The 13,521-nt window shown below is 41.4% G+C and overlaps 1 protein-coding gene across 6 annotated transcripts in view; it reads right to left on the bottom strand.

Moving 5' to 3' along the window:
- Positions 1–13,204, bottom strand: part of LOC124883169 (E3 ubiquitin-protein ligase TRIM21-like) — a 46,313-nt gene extending 33,109 nt beyond the window's left edge. For 2 of the 6 annotated variants that reach the window (XR_007042093.1, XM_047390138.1), the window contains exons 1-4: positions 11,160–11,300; positions 10,902–10,965; positions 10,342–10,474; positions 10,030–10,105 (exon numbers count right to left, since the gene is read on the bottom strand). The gene's annotated coding sequence lies outside the window, so the exon portion shown is untranslated. Of the gene's footprint in view, positions 1–7,690; positions 8,249–10,029; positions 10,106–10,341; positions 10,475–10,901; positions 10,966–11,159; positions 11,301–12,941 lie in introns of those variants that run through there. The other 4 variants (XR_007042094.1, XM_047390140.1, XM_047390139.1 and 1 more) reach the window with 3 other exon arrangements.
- Between the last annotated feature and the right edge of the window lie 317 nt (positions 13,205–13,521).

Here is a 13,521-nt window from a genome sequence, read left to right as displayed (position 1 = left end):
GTACAACCTGCATTGGTTCCACTACTGTGGCAAAATTGGGAAGGAATTTACTGTACCAGGAGATTAAACCCAGGATGGTGGATCATGTGGTGGTGGGGCATCACGGACAGCTGCACTATGGTCTGGATCAGGAAGGATGGCATCTTTGGAAATGATGTGGCCAAGGAATCTGAGGCTGGACAGTCTAAATGTACATTTTTGCATGTTCAGTGTCAGACCTGCATTCGTAAGACACTGGAGCACAGCACGCAGGTGTCTGTCATGTTCCTCTAGAGAAGATCCTGCAACAATTACATCATCCAAGTAATTGTGCACACCAGGTAGCCCTTTAAGCACAGTTTCCATCATTTTTTGGAATGCAGATGGAGCAGAGGCCAACCCGTAGGGAACACGGCAGTAGCGGAAAAGTCCTTCGTGTGTAATAAAAGCCGTGAGGTCCCGACCTGTTCTCATGTAGTAGAAGTTGATGGTATGCAGATGCCAGATCTATGGTGGAGAAAACACAGGCACCCCTGAGCTCACTGAAAAGCTCATCCATATGGGGCAAAGGGTGACTGTCGGCAACAATCGCTTTATTAGGTTCTCTTAAGTCAACACATAGTCTTGGTCTGCCATCTTTTCTTGTCGTTACCACAATAGGAGAAATCCAGGGAGAAGCATCAATTTGTTTGATAATGCCCCCCTTCAGAAGCAGATCCAGCTCCTCTGACACAGCTTCTCGTACTGCAAATGGCAGACGTCGGAGTTTTTGCTGAACTGGGACTGCATCCTCACGTACTTTAACTTTGTGCACAAACCCAGCAACACAGCCAAAAGAAGCGGAGTCTGTTTTTGTTAGCAACACAAGTGCAACAGAAGAAGCATGTTCAAGAGGTGGAACATGGATTGAATCGTAGCTAATTGTCCATTTCAGTGCTTTTATTAGATCCATTCCGAGTAATGCAGATCATCCTTGAACCACATACAAAGAAGCAGAAGCAGTGTTGTTGTCAAGGGTAACTGTGGCTTCCAAACATCCTATTACAGGAATGTCATCTTTTAAGTAAGTGACTAATTTCACATGAGGTGCAGTTAGACGACTCTCAGGAAAATGTCTGTTGTACAGAGTCTCTGGTATGATAGAAACTGATGATCCTGTATCAATAAGTAGTTCACAATCAGTAGACTCCCCTGACAAAGCTTTAATGTTCACTTTGCAAAGCAATCTATCAGTAGTGTTAACGTCCTTTGCGGTCATCATGAGCACAACCACTTCAGGCATTACCTCTAACTTGTTTAGCTGAGCGGCAAACTTTAGAAATATTTCCAGTCTTACCACAGCTGTTGCATTTTGCTGCAGCTGCAGGCCAGTCTCGTGCATTTGCCAGGTGATTTGTCGATCCACAGCGATAACAGGCTTGTGCTGTCTGCTGCGCTGTGCGCGTGTGGCTATTTTTAGAAACAGCTTGCCGGTTTCTATTCTTGCATTGAGTAAGTCCGAGCTGGGCAACCATGTGAACAGCAGTAGCTCCAATGAGAAGTTTGGACGACTGAATAGCATGTTCCACTTGACACGCCAGCGTGATAGCGGTGTCCAACGTAAGCAAACTTCCCAATAAAAGTCTGTTTCTTACCTCCGGTGCATAAGCCTTCCCAATAAGCTGATCCCGTAGCATCTCATCTTCCATTGTTCCATAAGCACATTTTGTCACGGAGTGACATTTTTGTGGCTTTGTGTTTGTTTACCTTTTGCTCAGATGTTTCTATTTTGGTTTTTGTATCATGTTTTTCTTTTCTCCCTCTTCTGCCTCCTAGTGTTTACTACTTAAGTTCTTTTATGGTTATTTTCTTATTACTTTGTATGGTTTATTATTATTATTATTATTATTATTATTGTAATTATCATAGTATCTTGGTCTTGGTCTTCCCTGGATTCTCTAGTTTTATTTCTCCTTAGTATCTTTGTGGTTAATTGTGTTTTATTTGTTCCTTTGCACTCTTCTTGTTTACTAGTTTATTTTCTGTTTCTTTTCCAGTTAATTCAGTCAGTGTGGTTAGGTTTGTTTACTTTTGTATTCAGGTTTTCTTTATGGGTTCTTTGTTTGTTCTTAGGTTCTTATTGTTGTTCCTATGTTCCCTCTAGTTTCTCTGTTTACTTTAGTCATGATTATTCTAGTTTCCTTATTCTCCATTTGATTATTTATCTTTGTCTATAGGTTTGCTTGGTCTGTGTTTCTGTTTATTGCTTATTAGATACTTTGCCCATCCTCAGCCTTTGTATTTGTTTCACCTGTTCCTTCTACTTCCCTGCCACCTGTTCCCTGTTCCGTTGATTATCTGCCTTTGTTATCTCACAGTATATAAGTTGGTTTTGTGTCTTTGTTCGTTGCTGGTTCCTTGTGTTCGTCACACCTCGTTCTCGTCCATAATTATGCTTTGTTTTTTTTGCCATGTCTTGCCTTGGGAAACCTGCAGTGATTTTGCTATGTTTTTGACCTTGTAAAATAAATCATTGTATTACAAAGATGATCCTGCCGAGCTCTTGGCTGCACTTTGGTCCGATCCAAAACCACAACGTGACACATGTGATAGCCAACTCACGTAAAGCAGCCATGTATTGAGGCACAGCCTCATCCGCCATTTGCGTTCTCTGTCGGAATTGGTGTCTTGCCACAACAACGTTTACCTTCGGGGCAAACTGTAGTTCCAACGCCTTCATCGCCTCATTATATGAGGCAAGGTGTAAAATAACCGTTGTCCCTCGAAGCTAAGTGCATGAATTAGTAGAGCACGGCCTCTAGCATCGGACCAGGAATTTCCAGTAGCATGAATAGTCGTTAAGTAGTTCTCGAACATCTTTTTCCACGTGGAAAACGAAACCGTAGGTTCTCCACAGCAGGGCAGGAACGGTGCAGGCATGGTACAGACGTCATCGTCATAACTCCCTGAGGAGTAACATCAGTTATTACATTCCTCCATCTTCCCTCTTCTTCTCTCTACTCTCCCTTTGTACACCACCTAGTGGTAGACACAACAATATCACATAAAATTTGGTCTCGTTAACCATGGGCTGTCAGACTCTGGGATTTTGTGTGTGTTGTTTCAGGCCTGTTATTAACATTCATTCAGATGCCGCCAGAGCCTCTGATCATGTGAACAGGTGCTGCCAATCTTCATTCTTCTGGAGGTGCATAAGAAGTCTGGGCTGTCTGCACTCCAGTGCCTGAGTGTTAGCCTTTGTGGTGACTTCCAAGCTCCTGTGACTCTTGTGCTGGCTTCAAGCTCCAGTCAGTCTCCAGCCAAAATCAAGATTTTAAGCCTTCAAGAATTGTTTTGGATCAAGTTCCAGCGGACAGCTCAAGCCCTTTGACTCCTAGGATCTCAGGCAAGTGAACCCTGCTCACCCTCCACCTGTAACTTTACATCAAGTCTCAAGAAACGTCTCCAGGTATTCTGTTATTACTGAGAACTGTTGTGTGAGAATCCAACTTCCATGTGCTAACTTGACTCTTCACCAGAGAGCTCACCACTTAACTTGGATTAAAGCCCTGACTCAGCAGCAACTATCAGCCCTCCCAGGCTCCACATCGTTCTCCCTCAGCCCACCACGTTTCCTTCATCTGTAAGCAAGAACGTATTCTCAATTCCCAGAAATTCTACTTCAAACCTTAGAGTAACTTACCTGATCTTCCTCCCCATATAGCTTAGTGTATCCAGTCCTGGTACCAGCTCCAAATCCACTTCATGTCAAAATAAACTTGTTAAACTTTTCTCCTGCCTCCTGAGTGTCATTCTGCATGTGGGTCAAATCAGTAAGGAAAACCATGACAGAACACTCAGGCCAATCTGACCCAGTAGAGACATTCAGGAGGACTTTAGCCGAACACAGTCAACAAAATTCAATCACATGGATCTACTCTCTTCAGCCTTCTAGAACAACGTCAGTCAAATCAACAACTGGATCAGGTGGCCACACTCCTGCAACATGTACTAAACGTCCAGACATCCCAGACAACAGGGGGAGCTGCTGAGTCTCCTCCGGTCTCACAGCAACTTCCGCATTCCCAAGACATCACTTCCCCTAACTCTGAAAAGTACTTCAGTGAAGTTAATGAGTACAGGGGGTTTTCTCCTGCAGTGCACCCTAGTATTTAATCGCTCCACGCAGTCATTTACCCATGATGATGCTAAGATCTCTTTCATTTTAAGACCACCCCATTGCAAAACACTCAGTTGGGCTGAGGCCAGTTTACCAATAGCAACCAGATCAGATGTACTGTGGACGAATTTATTCAGGAATTTAAGCAAACATTTTCTACTGATTCAGACCAAACGGCTCGTCTATTGTGGGCTTTAAAACAAGAAAACAGATCAGTTGCAGATTTTTCTATTGAGTTTTGCACATTAGCAGCAGCCTCTGGCTGGAACTCTTGTGCTCTTAAGGCAGCATTTTTCCAGTCACTAAACAGATCTTTGAAAGATGAACTAGCTTTGTGAATGTAAATGAAATGATAGCATTAGCTACCAGAATGGATAATCGCACGAGGGAAAGGAGAAGGTATCGAACAGAGCAGACTCAGTTTCAACCTTCCCTGCCTTCCCCGCCGCCACAACCACGCCTCAATAATCCTCCCCCAGAACCAGAACCCATGCAGCTGGGCAGAACCCAGTTAACCTCGAAAGAGAGGCAATGGTGTGGTTCCCTTGACCACTTTATTGCGGCCTGCCCTGTTTGGCCAAAAGAGAGGGTCTGTCTTCTTTAAAGGGGGGGTTGGACGGATCGAAATATTATAGACCAAAAAACCCCTAGATTAACTTTGCCAGCATCCATCCTTTTCAATCAGGATGTTACGGTTTACTTGATATTGGACCCCAGAATGCAGACGAGCAGGCATCGTGATGGTAAGTGAAAAAAGGTTTAATTACGAAAACTCACACTCAGCAGGAGGCAGGAACAAAACAAACGGGCAGGCAAGACAGGCATGGCATGATCAAAAAGACAAGACTTGGTTTGCGAACAAGACATGAGCATGAGAAATGTTTCCGCCACGACTAACAGAAGAGGTGTGAATATATGGCGTGAAAACCAGGTGGAGTAAAGAGGCAGATTAACTTGAAGCAGGTGAACCGAATAAACTTAATTAACAGAACAAAACGTGACTGGAGCAAAACACAGACTCTTGAACACAAACTAGAAAAACATGAAGCAAAAGCATAACCAGATCCGAAAACCAAACTTGACAAAACATGAACAAGATGACAAAACAAAAGCATGACCAGGAAAATAAACAGAAACATGATTCAAAACTTGAACAGTGAAAAACATAAGGAAAAAACCCGAAACCAAAAACCAAACAACCCCAAATCATGACACAGGATCAGTTAAACCTACTCGCCCTAGTTGATTCAGGCTGTGAGCAAAACCTCATTGATCAGTCACTAGTCCAGCAAGCAAACATAGTGTTGGAGCCGCTAAGCCTCTACACCAAGTGCTCGCCCTGAATGGGAAAACTCTTCAGCGGATTACACAACAAACTGAACCACTTGAGATCTTCATTTCTGGTAACCAACGTGAGAAGATCTCATTTTTTGTGTTTCCAATTTCCCAAAGCTCCCTGGTTCTAGGTTTTCCCTGGCTTTGTGAACACAACCCCCATTTAAACTGGTTAGAGGGTTGTGTTGAAGCTTGGTCCACAAAATGCCTGTTTGTCTCCAGTCAGCCGTCTCACCACATTCTGTCTCAGTAGATCTCTTAGACCCTGAACCTGTCCCAAGTACCAGAGGAGTACCTAGACCTAAGACAGGTTTTCAGTAAGACCAAGGCCTCATCATTACCGCCACACCGTCCTTACCTCTCCCTTCCAGCAGTCTGTATAATATTGCTCAACCTGAAAGACAGGCCATGGAGAAATATATCTTTGAATCATTAGCTGCTGGAATTATTCGCCATTCCTCATCCCCGTTAGGGGCGGGTTTCTTCTTTGTGGGGAAAAAGGACGGTTCTCTCAGTCCTTGTATTGATTACAGAGGACTTAACCAAATCACTGTCAAAAACAAATACCCTCTCCCTCTCTTGTCCTCAGCTTTTGAACCGCTCTAAGAAGCCACAATTTTCACTAAACTAGATCTTCGCAACACCTACCACTTAGTACGGATACGTCAAGGAGATAAGTGGAAGACAGCATTTAAAAAACCCCTCAGCCATTTTGAATACCTCGTCATGTCTTTCAGTCTCAGTAACAAACCCGCTGTCTTCCAGGCCCTAGTCAACGACGTTTTACGAGATTTCCTGAACATATTTGTATTTGTATACCTCGATGACATCCTCATCTACTCCAATAATCTCACTGAACACCGCCGCCATGTCCACCTGGTTCTCCAACGTCTTCTGGAAAACAGATTATTTGTAAAAGGAGAAAGTGTGAATTCCACAAACCATCAGTCATCTTCCTGGGCTTCATTTTAGAGGGTGGGCAGGTTCGCTCGGATCCAGAGAAAATCAAGGCAGTTATCGACTGGCCAACCCCGGACTCATGAAAACAGCTCCAACGCTTTCTGGGTTTTGCTAACGTCTACCGCCGTTTCATAAGGAATTTCAGTCAGATTGCTGCCCCCCTCACTGCATTAACCTCAACCAAGCAACAGTTTGAATGGACACCTGAAGCCGACGCAGCCTTGCATTATTAAAAGAAATTATAATAACTCCATATTAACTAAGTAAATTGCTAAAAAGTGCAATTAACCACCAGAAAAATTAAAATCGTTTTTTTTTTTGCACATCTTTTCCTAAATACAGAAATATCATAGCTGTCTCCCTCAAAAATTGCAATATAAAAAAGTTGCACAAAACCCTTTCAAACCACAAGAGGGCGAGGGCTTTTTTTGGAGTGTGTCCATAACTTCATTTTTGAAATACACAGATTTTTATGAACGGAGACCAAAACGAATATAAAATGTACATTGTGAACAGTTTGAGAAAAGATAATATGTACATCAAAATAAACTATTTACAGAAGTGTAATTAAATCTCTAAGTGTGCCAGATACCTCTGAGCACATAAATATGTTCATAAGACCATTTTCAAACAATAAAAAGTACAAAAAACTATCAAAATGAAAGCGAAAGTGCGAGCGAAAGTGCGAGCGAAGTTTACAGTGAAAAAACTACAACTTCTGGGAAAAAAAAAGACCACTCCCGGGAAAAAACACACAGGAAATAGCATAACTTCCGGTTGTTGCGGGCATTGGTGTGAAAGAAAACCATGTGATAGTTCATCCACCAATGTCATCACGCAAATTCCGATGTAGGAAGTACACTGCCGTCTGGATTTTAATGTTTGTTTTTTGTGATTTTTTTACTGGATTTCTGCATCAGTTTCTGGGAAATAAAAACCATGCTCTGGGACACGTGGTGAGTAGAATATTTAAGTTGAACTTTCCGGTTTCATTTGCAAAAAAAAGTATTGTTCTACATAATTTGGTCGCAATTCTACAGGCGTTTAAAAATAGGTATGCAAATGGAAGCGCCGGCGCTCCCGCCGGTCATAAAGGGTTAATCTGTCCATCTCTTACAGACCTGGAAATAAAAATGTCAAACCAGATGCATTATCCCGTCAGTATTCCCCAGACCACTCCGAACAACAACCCACCACTATACTCCCACCTAGTTGCATTGCTGGTTCACTTACTTGGGAGATAGAAGGTTTAGTTACCCAGGCTAAGCAGTCTCAACTTGATCCTGGAACTGGCCCACCAAATCGCACATATGTTCCATCCTCAGTCCGCCCTCAGCTCATCCATTGGTTTCATTCTTCCAAGTTCTCTGCCCATCCTGGTACAAGTAGAACTATTGCACTAATTTCAAGAAGGTTCTGTTAGTCATCCATCCACAAGGATGTCAAAGATTATGTCAAGGCCTGTACAGTTTGTGCACATAACAAGTCATCTAATTAACCCCCAGCAGGTTTTTTACAACCTCTCAGTGTTCCCAGGAGACCCTGGTCTCACATTGCCCTGGATTTCATCACAAGCCTTCCCTGCTCCCAAGGTATGACCACCATACTCACCATTATTGACAGGTTTTCCAAGTCATGTCACCTGATTCCCCTTAGGAAACTTCCATCTGCGCTCCAAACAGCTCAACATCTTGTCAAACACATTTTTCGTCTGCACGGCATCCCCCAGGGCATCCTCTCGGACCGCGGACCCCAGTTCATCTTGCAGGTCTGGAAACAGTTCTGTGCAGCATTGGAGGCTAAGGTATCACTCAGTTCCGGTTACCACTCTCAGTCCAATGGACAAACAGAACGTATGAACAAAGAACTTGAGTCAACCCACAGATGTTTAACATCCACAAACCCCTCAGATTGGAGTAAATACTTACCTTGGGTCGAATATGCACACAATTCACATGTCCCCTCTGTCACTGGATTTTCTCCCTTCGAAGTCTCCCTAGGTTACCAGCCACCACTTTTCCCTGTGATGAAAAAGACATATCGGTTACGTCAGTCAACCATCACATCCGCCACTGCAAACAAATCTGGAAATCCACCATCCAAGCACTTCATTGCACTGCCCATCAAAACAAATGGTTTGCTGACAGAAAACGATCACCCACTCCTCAATACCAACCAGGTCAAAAGGTCTGGCTTTCCTCCCGGGACATCCTCTTAAAATCTGTGTCCAGAAAACTGTCGCCCAGATTCTTTGGCCCGTACGAAATAGAGTCCATTATCAGCCCCACTTGTGTCCGACTCTGTCTGCCTGCCAGTCAACGAATGTCACAGCTTTCACGTCTCACAGCTTAAGCCTGTCCGTACCAGCACATTCTGCCCTCCAGCCGAGCCCCCCCCTCCTGCCCGGGACTTCCAGGGGCACCCAGTCTACACGGTCCGACGGATCGCGGACTCCCGTTGGCGGGGTAGAAGTTGGCATTACCTTGTCGACTGGGAGGGCTATGGTCCGGAGGACCGTACTTGGTTGCCCTGGTCATTCATTTGTGACCCTTCCTTGATTTCCGATTACCTTGCTTCTCTGCCTTCGTCCTCTTCTCGGCCGCCAGGAGCCGACCGTTGAGGGGGGGATGATGTCGGAGGATGTCTGGGATTTTGTGTGTGTTGTTTCATGCCTGCTATTAACATTCATTCAGATGCCGCCAGAGCCTCTGAACATGATGACAAAAACATTTTAAAAAGTACATACAGCTGAATCATAAAGGAAAGTAAACAAAAACAACAACGCAGGTGAGCTAAGGGCTGCTATCAAAACAGCCTGGGCTTCCTGAACACTTATGCAGAGGTGGAGGTTGATTGCCTCCATGACATGCTGCATTGTTGAACAAATTCATGCAAAAGGAGCCCCAACCAAATATAAAGTGCTGATACTGTACAGTACATGGACATACAGTTCAGCAGGAAATGTTCTCTAGATGGAAAATCGTTTTTGGTGACACTAAAGTTTAATTTTATTTAGCTTTAAGCCATATTTAGCAAGATTACCAAATAATTGTTTGAAATGTACCACTTTGTGTGCAATAAATACAGTAATTTCACCTTTTTAATTGCAGCTGTACTCTTAAGGCTCCTCTGTAGATTTTAGGATCAATTATAAAATTCTTCTACTTCTAACTCAAGCTCTGAACAGCCCAGCTCAACATCATCTTTCTGATCATATTGCCTTTTTCAAACCACCAAAGACTTCGGAGCAATTTATCATTAAGTCTGCATTTAGGTAACTCTCCAGGCACATTTAAAAAAGCTGAAAAAACTGTTAATTTAATTAGTTAGAACAGGCTTTGAGTTTCTTGTATTTGTCTTCTGCAAAAAGTGTTACTAAGGAGGAAAATCTGGGTTAGAATCCGAGTATGGAGGAGAATGATGCAGCAATCAGCCTTCTGAGTAATCGCTGATTTTGTTTCTTACATTTTTTAAATCATTGGCATGAACCACGTCTGCACACAAACAGCATTAGACACCTTCATTAAAAATAAAGAACAATTTGTTTACCTACAGAAAAAGTGAATCTATTTCTCGTTGAGTTAGTTCAGTCCTACCTCTGAACACACTGTAGTTTGAAAATCAGAGAAATAATCCACAAGGTCACAGCAACAAGAGTGACTTATAGCCTCACTGTCAATGAAAAAAAAAAAAGAAATAAGTCCAAAATAATAAAAGAAACACAAACTCAGGTTTTTACTCCGCTACAACAAGCGCTGTTAACTACAAAACCTTCTAATTTATCATCATTAACTCACAAACGGATGGAAATTATTACTTATTAAACTAATTCTGTGCTGTAGAATACATTTAACTCTACATCATCAGTAACAAGTGAAGTCTTTTCTTTAACTCAATGAAATACTTACTGTGCATTTTTCTCTGGAGCTCCTGAGTCTCTGCAGCCGTGTCTCTGTAAATCTTTCCTCCTTGTCCTCCTCCTGCTCCACACCCTGATAGAGTTACCTGGTGAGAGGTGAAACAACCCGAGGAGGAATGTGCCTGTACCAACAGAGGTGTTAGGCTGTCAGATCAACACAATTTGGTTAAAAGCCATGTTGTCAGATTTCCAGCTTGACAAGTTTTTATCTCCAAGAAATCTTAGTGCTGAGCATATGATGACAGGAAAGGGGAGGCAACGCATGACTTCTAAAATCTTTATATGGAAGAAGCACCTGTTTTTGGAAGGTTGTTAATAGAAACTTAACAAAGCTAGCCCCAAAAAATATTTTAAGCTGCTAAGAGCCATGCAGGCAAAGGCTAAGCTAAGGTCTTAATGAATCAGACTATAAAAATATACATGTTCTGGTTTTACCAGTTTCTAAAGTAACTAAATATAACCTAGTGGGACATAAACAGATTCCACTCAGCTATTCTTAAACAAAGATGTGGGCAAATTAGAAAAGATGTGAGTAAATGCACCATTCACCTCTCTTTTAGTTGATGCCATTTCCGGTAAAGAGTGAGAGACATACCTCATAGCCGTTGAGAAACTATGGGAAGAAACCTGTACCATCAGAAACTGAATTTGAATTGCTCTGACTGAATTTGTATTTGTGTAATTTGAAATTAAATGTATTGGTTTGAAAATAAATTTCACTAAACTGAAAATGAATTTTATGGTTTGAAACTGAATTCATTTGCTTTTAAAATGTATTTCGTTGTATTAAAAATTCAGTTTGATTACCTTCACTTTCAGGTCTGTAATTCAATTTCACTTCCAAAATTCTGTTTTATATGTCACATATCCGGGTTCTTGAGGATAGCCTTAGATTAATCAAACACAGATTCATCGATTTACGTTTCACATCAGGTTAAACTTCCTTTAGCTGCAGCAGTGCAGCTACATGAGCTTAGCGGATGTCAATCACCAAGTCAAATGAGCGTCTATAAGAAATCATGTAAACAAATGATGGTCAAACAGCAACACTTATGCTACTTGTAGCTATTAGCTAAACATGCCAGACTAGCTTAGTGTGCCGCCGGTGTTACGTCGGTCTGCGTTTCTCTTGCTCTTACCTTAGCGTAACTTCTGTTGCCAAGCAACCGTGTTAGCGTGAAGCAGAGCTGTGAAGCCGAACAAATGGAGCCTGAAGGTTAATAACGCTGTCTCTACTGTAAATGACTACATGTTTTTATTTTACATATTGCTGATTGCTTATAATGCTGTTTCGTTTTAAAATGTTATTTTTTTATGATCTTGTTCATTAATCAGCCATTTAAAATGTTGAAAATATGTTTTGTGTTCATAGATATAAAAATCTAACACTAGATAAAATACATTGATGACAAATACCATTTGTTTAAATTATTTGTAAAGCTTTCATCAACTTAAACACTAAAATATTAACTTTAGGAGCAAAGTTTAAATCAGTTTATTTGCAGAGCATAATAATAATTATTACTATTATAATAAATAAACCAAACATTAATATTAGATTTTATCTGACTGAATTATATCTGTTTATCTTCCACCCATTGGGGAAACCCAGCGGGATTTTGAAAGCAATGTGCCGGGAATCAGCTGTTCTCTCGGGGTTTAGGCACCTCAACCACCCGGTCAGCTGGCGAGGCGAGCGGCTGCTGGGGCAGTGGACAAACACATCGGCGCATTTGTGTAATTAATCGATATCTTGATAAACTGATCAGATATTTTAGTTTACACAACTACATTCTCGTCTAAAAACATTGTAAAAGTTTAGATGTTTCACAGAATGCGCAATATATTTTTATTCACAACTTTTTTCTCTCGTTTGCTACTTCCGTTTGAACAACCTACTTCAACTCGCAATGAATCATGGGATAGGGTGGGCCACAGAAGATACACTGGACCCATCCTTCAAATCTGGGAAAAGAAGGACACATTTGTTGGAACCTTGGAGATTGGACAGCATTCGTCACCTCATCTAGGACGTTATTGGCCTACAAATGCGTCCTTCAAAGGATGCAGTCCTGAATCTGGACACAGCAATAGTGAATGACATCCGTGAATCAGTAAATCTGTGTTTGATTAATCTGTGGCTTCAGACACAAAAAAACTGAATTTTGGAACTGAAATTTAATTTCAGACCTGAAAGTGAAAGTAGTCAAACTGAATTTTCAATACAAAGCAAAGCAATTTTCAAAGTAATCACATTCAGTTTTAAACCATTATATTCAGTTTCAGTTTAGTGAAATTCATTTTCAAATCAATGCATTTAATTTCAAATTACACAAATACAAATTCAGTTTCTGATGGCACAAGTTTCTTCCCATAAGAAACGCTGCCGTGAAGATTTGGTCCAGTCCGTCTTTTTCTCTTCACTGTAGCTGACGGAGAAACTCCAGCGTTTCTTTTAAAAGTTGCAGGGCAGAACGTGGAGTTCTGCACTTTAGTTCCACAGAAAAACAATCTGCATGTGCTGAACAAAAAAGGCCTGAAATGTTCCTTACGGATGCATGTACTGTGACCATAATTCTTGGAACTCACAGATATCAGGATAAGCACTTGAGGAGAGATGGATCACTGTTTTCCCTCCTGGTTTAGGGAAGCAGGGGATGTAATGTCTACAATTTCACTACAGCTGGATGCTGACTCAGGGTGGATGGACCTGTGGATTTATTCATGGCAGATTCACTGAAGGTGGATGACGACTGAAATGATAAAAGAAGCAGAAAAACATGTCATATCTCAACAGGGGTGTAAAATATAGAGAATCATCCACTGATCTTAAAACAGTTATTTATGCTTTTATTACCTCTAGGCTGATTATTATTATTATATGCAGTAGGGATTGACATATATTAGTTAATCTGGCATTTTCACTGCCAATCTGTGTGTCAGTTGTGTTATCCTTTATATTTTATTGTTTTACACCATTTTGTGTGTATTTTCAGTTGGATTTTGTCATGTCTAGACCAGGGTTCTAAAACCTGCAAAAGGCTCTTTGGACCCTCCACAATGAATGAATTTCCGAAACAAATTAACACTAAACGTACCAGTAATATTTTTGAGATTAATTTGTCTTGTCATTAGGTTGGAAACTATGTGCTTTTTTTGAACATAATTT

This window comes from Girardinichthys multiradiatus, chromosome 17 (genome assembly GCF_021462225.1).
Source record: "Girardinichthys multiradiatus isolate DD_20200921_A chromosome 17, DD_fGirMul_XY1, whole genome shotgun sequence".
NCBI classification, from domain to species: Eukaryota; Metazoa; Chordata; class Actinopteri; order Cyprinodontiformes; family Goodeidae; genus Girardinichthys; species Girardinichthys multiradiatus.
Note: the sequence above shows the minus strand (reverse complement) of the source record. Positions and strands in the feature narration are given on the sequence as shown.